This window comes from Solanum dulcamara, chromosome 8, assembly GCF_947179165.1.
Source record: "Solanum dulcamara chromosome 8, daSolDulc1.2, whole genome shotgun sequence".
In the NCBI taxonomy this organism is placed as follows: Eukaryota; Viridiplantae; Streptophyta; class Magnoliopsida; order Solanales; family Solanaceae; genus Solanum; species Solanum dulcamara.
The window spans coordinates 57,480,165-57,491,699 of NC_077244.1; the positions used below are offsets into that span (position 1 = coordinate 57,480,165).

At 35.2% G+C, this 11,535-nt stretch overlaps 2 pseudogenes; both read right to left on the minus strand.

The window, feature by feature from the left end:
* Positions 1 to 6,874: 6,874 nt before the first annotated feature.
* LOC129901881 (U1 spliceosomal RNA) lies at positions 6,875 to 7,009 on the minus strand (annotated as a pseudogene).
* A 771-nt stretch (positions 7,010 to 7,780) lies between these two features.
* LOC129899992 (gallate 1-beta-glucosyltransferase 84A24-like) lies at positions 7,781 to 9,257 on the minus strand (annotated as a pseudogene).
* Between the last annotated feature and the right edge of the window lie 2,278 nt (positions 9,258 to 11,535).

Sequence of the window (11,535 nt, forward strand, 5' to 3'; positions counted from 1 at the left end):
TTAAACTCAACAATCCCCCACATGAATGGGGAATGGCTATAAGATAAAGGAATGCACAGATAAGTGTGTGATATACAAGCGAAGATTAATTGCATTTGGATAAGTAGGTTTTCCTTTGAACTTTTCATAGTGAACTTATATAGGATATACTCGATCAATCGGTAGATGCGATATCTTTGAACCGTCAAACTTTGTTGTATAACTAGACAATATAAGTCACACAATTAACCCTTAACCATCTATGGTTCTCACGGTTGTGTTCGTTTCAGCCATGAACACCGCCTGGTTTCATGAATGCATAGAGAATGGACCTTTACCGTCATTCCCCTTGAAGCGGCTTATACTTCACACTCACATAGGTGATTTCTAAACGTGTAGTCCTATAGATACACTATCTAGTCATTTTCTGCCAGACTTAGATAATCATTAAAATACTTTAATGCTTTATTAACTCATTAAAAAACCTTAAGGTTTTATCCTTGTTTCTGAACATTGTCATCATCATAAGAATGGGTTGAGTTATTTGACAATGTTGAACCGCTATTTATAACATTGTTTGATCTTTTTGAACCTAGTTCTTGGGATCTCCAGTCTACTAGGCAGAGTTACCGTCATGATGACTTGTCCTTAGCCTTAACTCCATTCCCTTCGATGATCTTTCAACCGCCTTTCTAGATAGGCCTTTTGTTAGTGGATCTGATACGTTATCTCTTGACTTTACGTAGTCAATAGTGATAACCCCACTAGAGAGTAGTTGTCATACAGTATTGTGTCGCCGTCGAATGTGACGTGATTTTCCATTATACATAACGCTCCCTGCCCTACCTATTGCCGCTTGGCTATCACAATGTATACATATAGGTGCCAAAGGTTTGGGCCAAAATGGAATATCTTCCAAGAAATTTTGGAGCCATTCAGCTTCTTCACCAGCCTTGTCTAAAGGTATAAATTCAGATTCCATTGTAGAGCGGGCGATGCATGTCTGTTTTGATAATTTCCAAGACGCTGCTCCTCCACCAATGGTGAAAACATATCCACTCGTGGATTTAACTTCAGATGATCTAGTGATCCAGTTTGCATCACTATATCCCTCAATTACTGCGGGATATTTATTATAATACAAAGCATAGTTTTGGGTGTGTTTTAAATACCCCAAGACTCATTTCATTGCCATCCAATGAGTTTGATTGGGATTACTCGTGAATCGACTCAGTTTACTAATAACACATGCTATATCTGGTCGTGTACAATTCATAATATACATCAAACTTTCCAAAATCGTGCATAGTCCAATTGTGAGTCACTTTCACCTTCATTCTTTTGAAGTGCAAAACTTACATCAATTGAAGTTTTTGCAATATTGAAATTTAAATACTTGAACTTATCAAGTATCTTTTCAATATAATGTGACTGTGATAATGCTAGATCTTGTGGAGTTTTATGGATCCTAATTCATAAGATCAAATCAACAACCCCTAAATCTTTCATGTCAAATTTGCTAGCAAGCATACGCTTCGTAGCATTCACATCGGCAATATCTCTACTCATTATCAACATGTCATCAACATATAAACAAATAATAACTTCATGATTTGGAGTATTTTTAATGTAAACACATTTATCACACTTATTAATCTTAAATCCATTTGCCAACATTGTTTGGTCGAATTTCGCATGCCATTATTTAGGTGCTTGTTTAAGTCCATAAAGTGACTTAACAAGTTTGCACACTTTTCTTTCTTTACCAGGAATTACGAAACCCTCAGGTTGTTCCATGTAAATTTCTTCCTCCAATTCTCCATTTAAGAAAGTCGTCTTAACATCCATTTGATGGATTTCAAGACCATTTATGGCTGTTAGTGCCACTAACATCCGAATAGATGTTATCCTTGTTACTGGCGAATATGTGTCAAAGTAATCAAGACCTTCTTTTTGTCTATAGCTTCTTTTAGCTAAGTTCTGCTTCAATGTTTTAGCCTATGAACTTACTGCTTTCACATCTTTAATGCAGTTCGTTCACGTAAAGGAAGAGAAACCTTTGACCACAAGTCTTGCCTTATATTTGTCAATAGTGCCATCAGCTTTCATTTTCCTTTTAAAAATCTATTTTGATCCTAAAGGTTTGTTTCCAGGAGGATGATCTACCAATTCCCATGTATGATTATTCAAAATTGATTGAATCTCACTATTGACTGCCTCTTTTCAAAATGCTGAATCAGAAGAAGACATTGCTGCTTTAAATGTTTGAGGCTTATTTTCAAGCAAAAATGTCACAAAATCTGGTCCAAAGGAAGTAGATATCCTTCGACGTTTGCTACGCCTTGGATCCTCTTCGGTAGGTTTACTTTCCTTTGGTTCTTCTCGCGATCATTTAGATCTTTCACTTGAGGACTCACATTCTGTTTTATACGGATAAATATTTTCAAAGAATTCAGCATTAGCTGATTCAATTACCGTATTAATATAAATTTTGAGATTGTTCGATTTGTGAACCAAAAACCGACAAGCTTTGCTATTTATAGCATAGCCAATAAAAATACAATCCACGATCTTTGGTCCAATTTTTACCCTTTTTGGCAAAGGAACTTGGACTTTTGCTAAACACTCCCACACTTTGAAATATTTCAAATTGAGTTTTCTTTCTTTCCATAGTTCATATGGAATAGATTGTGTTTTGCTGTGGGGCACCCTGTTGGTTATTCGATTAGTTGTAAGGATAGCTTCCCCCAACAAGTTTTGTGGTAAACCGAAACTTATTAATAAAGCATTCATCATTTTTTTAATGTTCGGTTTTTTCTTTCCATAATTCCATTTGATTGTGGTGTGTAGGGAGCAGTAGTTTGATGAATAATTCCATATTCTAAATATATTTCTGCAAAAGGAAATTCGTATTCACCACCCCTATCACTTCTAATCATTTTTATCCTTTTGTTCAATTGATTTTCCACTTCGTTCTTGTATTGCTTCATCCTTACTATTAAGAAAATACACATAACAATATCGAGTGCAATCGTTAATAAAATTTATAAAATATTTTTTCCCACTATGAGTTGGTGTTGACTTCATATCACAAATATCTGTGTGAATCAATTCTAAGGGACTGAAATTCCTTTCAATAGATTTATAAGGATGCTTAGCATGCTTGGATTCAACACATACTTGACATTTTAATTTATTACACTCAAAGTTAGGCAATACATTTAAGTTAATCAGTTTTCGCAAGATTTTATGATTGACATATCCTAAACGTGAATGCCATAAATTATTTGATTCAAGTAAGTAAGAAGAAGCTTGAACTTTATTATCATTAACAACCATTACATTTAGTTTGAAAAGACCCTCAGTGAGGTAGCATTTTCCTAAATACATTTCATTCTTACTGACAACTACTTTGTCTGAAACTAAAACACACTTGAATTCATTCTTGATAAGAAGACCGGCAGAAACCAAATTATTTCGCATTTCTGGAACATGATAAACTTTGTTCAGCATCACCACCTTGCCGGATGTCATTTTCAGAAATACTCTACCATATCCTTCAACCTTGGCCGTTGCAGAATTTCTCATATAGATAGTCGCATCAGGTGCAGCAGGGGAATAAGTAGCGAATACTTCACGGACTGCACAAACATGCGACGTATCTCCTGAATCAAGCCACCATTCTTTGGGATTTTCTACCAGGTTGCATTCCGATAGCATTGCACATAGATCATCCATGCCTTCTTTATTCTCCACCATATTGGCTTGTCCCTTTCCCTTGCCTTTTTTGGGGGACGACAATCTGGGGCTTTGTGTCCAACTTTCCCACAATTATAACAATTTCCCTTGAACTTTTTCTTGTTCTGCTCCTTATTCTTTTCAAAAGGTTTCTTCCTTTTCTTATTCTTTGGAGGAACATCTTCAACGATGTTCGCTCCCATAATCATTAAATTTCACGCGACTTCTTTTCGGCTGTTTTGTTATCTTCCTCAATCTTGAGACAAATCACAAGATCTTCCAACTTCATTTCCTTGCGTTTGTGCTTTAGATAATTTTTAAAATCTCTCCACGAAGGAGACAACTTTTCTATCATTGCAGCCACTTGAAATGTTTCATTAACCACCATGCCTTCAGTAATAAGGTCATGAAAAATAAGTTGAAGTTCTTGAACTTGGGTTCCAACGGTTCTGCTATCTATCATTTTATAGTCTAGAAACTTGACAACCACAAATTCTTTCAAGTATGCATCTTCAGTCTTATACTTCTTCTCAAGTGCATCCCGTAGTTCTTTAGAAGTTTTCATAGCACTGTAGACATTGTACAAATCATCATCCAAAGCACTTAGGATGTAGCCCTTGCATAGAAAATCCGCCTGTGTCCATGCCTCTATTAATTTTTTATTGGTCGGCATATCAGCAGCAGGTACAGGAGGGTCTTCGTTGGTGAACTACTGCATACCAAGAGTGGTAAGACAAAAGAACACCTTTTGCTGCCATCCTTTGAAGTTGGCTCCAGAAAATTTCCCAGGTTTTTCCGCCGGTGGCACAGCAGTCCGGCTTGTTGCAGCAACAGTCACAGAAGTAGTAGTAGTATCACTTGTCATTTCTTTTCACTGTCAAAATAGACAAACTGTCTTAATATTTCAGAATATCAGACTTTTTACAACAATAACGATGAAATTTTTTATATTCTTCAAATCGTTGTACAAGTATAAACTTTAATGTTCCAATGAAGTTTTTATACTTTTCAAGTCAGAATATTTATTTTATACGGAGTAGAAAACCACACAGATTTTAGTCTCCAAAACAAAATACAGTTTAATCAGAAAAACAAAAATGACACTAATTTCCTTAAGATTGTTATTAAACTGTATTGAAAAATATTAAACAGTAACAATAACTTCTGAAAGTAATAAAAGACAGAATCTGGAATGAAACTGAAAATAATAACAGTATATGAAAAATTATTGTAAGAACAAAATCGAGCCCACTGAATATATAGTGTGTCCTTAAGGAAATTATTCCCCTCAACGTACCCGAGGTTTTGAAATCTTTCCTCCCAGGATAGAACGATTTACTCACCAAAATAGAGGTACTGCAAATTCTGGTGATTGCGAACCACTCGAAGGTTATATATCACATGATTTTAGGAAGTGCAAAAAGAAGAAAAAGAAAAAGATGTTATTTCAAAAATTTCGTATGAAATATTCTGAGGATTAACAGATTTATATATAGCTTGTTTGCACCTTTTAAGAAAAGGCACCTGTTGGGAAAATATTTACAACTTTTCGGACAAGACAGTCTTTCAAAAATACGTTGGAAAAAATGGAGGAAAATATTTTAAATTAATCTGGGAAAGAAAGAAACGGGTCAGGTCATGTGTCAGAATTTTCAATTAATTAATTAATTAATTAATTAATGAAATAGATAATATTAATTAATTAAAAAATTAAAGAAAATTTGGTCCAAAAAGATTATCAATCAAATTAATTGACCAAATCCGTAGTCGTAGCCGTAGTCGAGCGAGCGACGACGACGGCGCGAGGGGAGACCCTCTTCTTAACCCTTTAGCTACATGAAGGAGTGCTTCTACTTTTACGTAGGAGACTTTTCCTTTTGCATCACATATGTGGGACAAATGCTTATTTCATACAGCAAGAGAGAACAAATATTTTTCCCTCCACTTCTTTTTCCCTTCATTTCCCATTCAACCTATCAATTAAATTAAACCCAACACTCTATTCATTATACAAAACTTATAATGCTCATCCAACAAAATATATCACCAAACGAAATAGATCTCCCTAGACCTGTCCAAATGGAACACACTTCATTCACAAGATTGACGGGATTTCTTTTAAGCTCCCAAATAAATTGTTAGAGCGGAGACATTATCCTCCTATACAAGATTGAGCAAAAATCAAAGAATTTCAAAAGAGTAATTACTAAGTATTAAGGATAAAATAAGAAAAAAATAATTAATTTTTATCTTTAAAATTTGAAAATGACAAATAACTTGAGATAACTATTTTTAAAAATTATGACAGATAGTTTGAGAAGGAGAGAGTAGTATATAAGCTTTAATTTGTTTCAATTACTTGGGATTGGAAAGAAATAGATACTCATATTGTTATACTACTCCCTTAGTCTTATTTTATTTGGTTCTTATATTAAAAATTAATTGATTGTTTTTACTTGTTCATTTTAACAAATCAAGATAAATTTTACTAGTATTTTTTTAGAAAAAAAATATCTAAATACACAACTTATTTTATCATATTCTCTAAAATTTCCTACCATTTGAAAAAATTATAAAAATTCCTACTCTTTCATGATGTATCGATCGGATACATCACTTTAGGACGTCGGATACATCACTTAAAGTGATGTATCAAGACGTACGTGATATATTTAGATTTCACCAAAAAGAAGAGATTTCGGGTAATTTTTAAAAGAGTAGGAATAAAGTATAATTGGGAAGAATAACTATGGAATTTAGGTAAAATTTACATTTTTTAATACTATTCTTGTCATTAAATTAAATAATTAAATAATTATATAAAGTTATATTAGTCAAATTTAAATTACGAAAACATAATTAATAAAGTTAATTTAGTAAAATAATCTCTAATAAATATTTTTTCAAAGGGAAAGTATCAAATGGACCAAGTAAAATAAAAGTATCTTCTAAAACAAGTATTGCTATGTTTGGACTGCTCAAATCTAGTGTGGCATCTTAACTTAATAAATATGTCAACTTACAGAAGCTGGAATTCAATATTGAGATTAACAAAGCTGACTGCTCAAGAAGATTTGGTTAACAAAATGAACACAAGTTGTGCGACGAATGTCACATAGAAGAAAATAAAGTTTTGTTTAAGAATTGGGCAGGGGATGCGTAACATAAATTATGACATAGACTGAACCACTTGAGCCCACCTTAGGCAGACAACCCTTCAAAGTGCAATGAAGGACATCAGCCTAGGCCACGGGCCTTTCTGATCACTCATTGACCCTGTCCAAATAAGTATGTTTCCTCGAAGATCATTGCTATATACTTATTCCCCTTGAACTCGTTGTTTTCATTTGTGTCAGCTGATGAGGGACATATTATGCTTAAGCTGCTCGTTGCTATGTATTTATACGCCTTGCCTTCCTTTCTCCTTTCTCCTTTATCCTCCTCCATTTATTTCTACATCTATATAGTGAGTTAATTTTAGGCTTGTAATGGGCAAGGACAATCTTTTAAGTCATCATCTTGAACTTTAGAATTGGTTTTAAAGTTCCCTTCAACTCTCTTGTTTCTTTTCACAAAGGCAATGTAAATCCAACACAGATGTCAAAAGCAAAACTAGGCAAAAAATCAAAATGCACAATCCACCGGCCAATTCACCATCACAGCACCAACCTCTTCTCTTAACATAACTCATACGAGTTTAGTTCTTCTGAGAAATCCAAAGTCATTGTAAGTATCAAAAGCAAGCTTGAATAGATATTATTAACAAAGATTTTCAAAATATTTAGACAACCAAGAGTACTGCTCACTCAATATGTAAGATATGATCTTGTTTGCAACACATAAGAAATCTAAATATTTTGCCTTCTTTGCTCATTTGGTCTTTTTGGTCTCATTTGAAATACAGTAAGGGGAAAAACTGAGGAAATGACGAATCATTCATAATCCATATTTCATTATTGGATAGGTATGACCAATCCATTTTAACCGAAATCATCTTTTTTTTGAGACGTGCTTAGTTCATACAAAACAAGCTTATTTTCTAGAAGATTGCTGTGACTTCATCCTAAGTTCTTTCGTAATCTTTTTGTTTCTTGGCATGAATTTGTTTTAGCTCATCCACAAATGCTTGCATATTTTTGTCAGACGAGCCGCTCTCTGCCACTGCCTCCTCAGCTTTCTTCTTCCACTTGATTGCACTTTCTTTCATCTCCTCTACCCTTGAATCTTTGCTAGTAGCTTGGCGCAAGCAATTCTCGACTTCTTCCCTTGTAATTATCTTACTCCCAAGTACACATCTGCTTAATCTAATCCCTATTTTGAACACATCAACCAAATACTTTGCGTTTGTGACTTGATCACCCTATTGGGGGAAAGTCACGATGGGGATTCAACTAGCAATGGCTTCCATCGATGAATTCCAGCCACAATGCGTGAGAAAAAAGGCGACAGAAGGGTGAGACAAGACTTGTTCTTGTGGACACCATTTCACTATTTTCCCCTGCTACCAGCTTTCTCAAGAAATCCATCAGGTAACACAATAGACTGAAACATATAGCCTTCATGGGGTGGCTTCATGACCCACAAGAAAGATATCCCTGAATTTAATAGCCCAAACGCGATTTCATCTACTTGTTCTTGCACAGGAACTGCAATACTACCACATGAAATGTAAACAACCAAAGATGGTAGTTTCTAATCGATCCACTCGATGCAATCCTCCTCGATTTTCATGCAATCACAGCAGACATGTACATCTGTGGGGTTAGCAATTTTAGGATCATTGAATAACAGGGGACCAATAGTTCTAATAGGGCAAAAATTTGATATATGCACTACCACCTCATCTTCAAGTTCTTTGAATGAGTCCACCAGAATGCAAAAAGGCTTGGAAAAATTGTGGAATTGAGACAAAACAATCTATTTCATTAATTAGAAAGGACTCGAGGGGAGTAGGATAGTAGGCAGTTCATCGTATTTCAAAACAGGTATATTAGGTAGGACAACATCCTTTTTAGGTTCAGATTCAATTGGAAAGGGAACAAGGTTGAAATGATAATGGTAAAAAAGCAATAAGCTGGCACAAGATTGAACCTAAAGCAACGCATTAGAAATTCCAATACTCTCAGCAATTTCGCATACCCATGGAATAAATGGATTATTGACTACACACGAAATAAGGCGACCTTCATCATCCTGTTTCTTCAGGATTTTAGGCAAGTTCCTTCGTCCAGCTTACTCAAGAATTTCTATCTCCAAGTCAAGATCACTAATTTTGGACTGATCAGAATAATCTGTGGATCCATCCTCGAAGAATTCAAACCTGATCATACCATCGCCATAAGGAGTTGATTGATCAAGTTCTCATTGACAGCTCTCATCTCTTTGCCAACTCATTCAGGTGCAAAGAAGGTAACCAGCATGCCCTTGCTAGCAAGTTGCTTCCCAAGTCTAAGAAGAGGGTTAACAATGCCTTGACCCGGAAAGGAGACAAGAAAGACATGGACAAGACTACTTTTGGTCTTTTGTGATGCAGAAGCCATTTTTAGGCAAATGATGTAAAGATCAATCCTCTCTTAATAATATTGTTGGGTGAGGAATCACACACCTAAATTTTGATATGATAATAAATAATGAAAATAAATTGGACAAGAGAATTTTACGTGGAAATCCCTCTAACATATGGAGGAAAAAAACTACGGGGTAGAAAAATTTCATTATGATAATATGGGAGTACACTACTCTCAAGTGATACTGAACTCGTATGCGTTTTGTCCTTGAATGAAATACCAGATTCTTTGCAAGATGCAAAGCCCTCTGACTGTCACAAAATAGAGCAACCTTCTCTTGTTTGTGTCCAAGCTCCTCCAGTAACATCTGCATCCATATTGCCTCTTTGCTAGCTTGTGTAGATGCTACATATTCTGCTTTCGTCCTAGATGTAGCCACGATAGATTATAGTTTTGAAACCCAACTTACAGCTCCTCCAGCAAGAGTAAACACATAACCTGTAGTAGACTTGCTTTTATCAAGACCACCTGCAAAATCTGAATCAATATAACCTTTAACAATAAAGTTTGATCCTCCATAACACATTGCAATATCTGAGGTCTCTTTACCAGGGTTAGCCTGTATTGACTAACCACTCACACTGCTTATACAATGTCAAGTCTTGTACATACCATGGCGAATATTAAACTTCCCACTGCTGATGCATATGGTACTCGAGACATCTCCATCTTATCTGCTTCATTGCTAGGACTCATACTTGAGGATAACTTAAAATTAATAGAAAGTGAGGTACAAATTGACTTACAATCTTGCATCTTGAAGCGACACAAGATTTTCTTCAAGTAGTTCTTTTGAGAGAGCCAAATCTTTCTATTATTTCTGTCTCGCTGAATTTGCATCCCTAGAATCTTGTTTCCTGGCCCTAAGTCCTTATTTTCAAACTCCCTAGCCAATTGTGCCTTTAAATTTTTTAGACGATCTTTATTGGGGCTTGCTACCAATATAGCATCAACATACAACAGCAAAAAAACAAAATCGTCATCACCAAATCTCTTGTAATAAACACAAGGATCTAAACTATGTTTGTTATATCCAAGGCTTATAATGAATGAATCAAATCTCTTATACCAATACCTCGGCGCCTGTTTGAGACCATATAGAGATTTGTTCAACCTGCAAACCAAGTTCTCTTTTCCTTGTTCTTCAAAACCTTTTGGTTGGAGTAGTAAATTTCTTCTTCAAGTTCTCTATGAAGAAATGCAGTTTTGACATCTAACTACTCCAAGTACAAGTCAAATATAGCACACATCGCCAGAACCACTCGAATTATTGTGATTCAAACCACCAGAAAAAATATCTCATTGAAGTCTATACCTTTTTTCTGAGCGAATTCTTTTATCACCAATCTTGCACAATACTCCTCCACTTGATCATTGCCATTGCGTTTGATCATGTATACCCATTTATTTCCAATGGTCTTTCTTCCTTGTGGTAATTGAAGAAGATCTCATATTTTATTTTTATGAAGAACTTTAATTTCTTCTTGCATTTCTGTCATCCGAAGAGATAATTCTTGGCCTTTCATAGCCTTGTGAAAAGTTGAAGACTCTCTATATTTTGTTAATAGACAATATGCAATATTGCTTTCCATTGAATAATCTGAGTACCAAGTTGGTTCTCTTCTCTCCCTAGTTGACCATCGAACTTGTGGAATTTCGATCTCAGCTTGCTCTTGTTCTTCGTGCTCTGGTACTGCTTTAGAAAAAACTAGAACTTCTTCTATTTCTTCAACTTCAACTGTAGTAGTCTCTGATTTTTCTTTTGAAGTGCTACCTTCTTTTTTTTGTATCTTGTTTTCAATAAATACAACATTTCTGTTGATTACCACCTTGCGGGCAGTGGGATCCCACAAGCGATACCCCTTGACTCCATCAGCATACCCTAAGAAAATGCATTTCCTAGATTTCGAATCCAACTTTGATTTTTCTTGGGTGTTGTACATAACATAAGTAGGACTTCCGAATATATGTAAGTGAGAATAATCAGCTGGTTTTCCTATCCACATCTCCGTTGGCGTTTTCAGATCAATTGCGGTTGATGGTGACCGATTGATCATTTAACAGGCGGTTTTGACTGCTTTTGCCCAGAATAGTTTTTTCAACTCTGCAGTTGCCAACATAGCTCTTGTCTGTTCTAACAAGGTTCTGTTTATCCGCTCTGCTACTCCATTTTATTGTGGAGTATATGCCACTGTGAACTGCCGTTTAATACCTTCTTATTTACAAAAGTTATCAAATTCATCACCAGTAT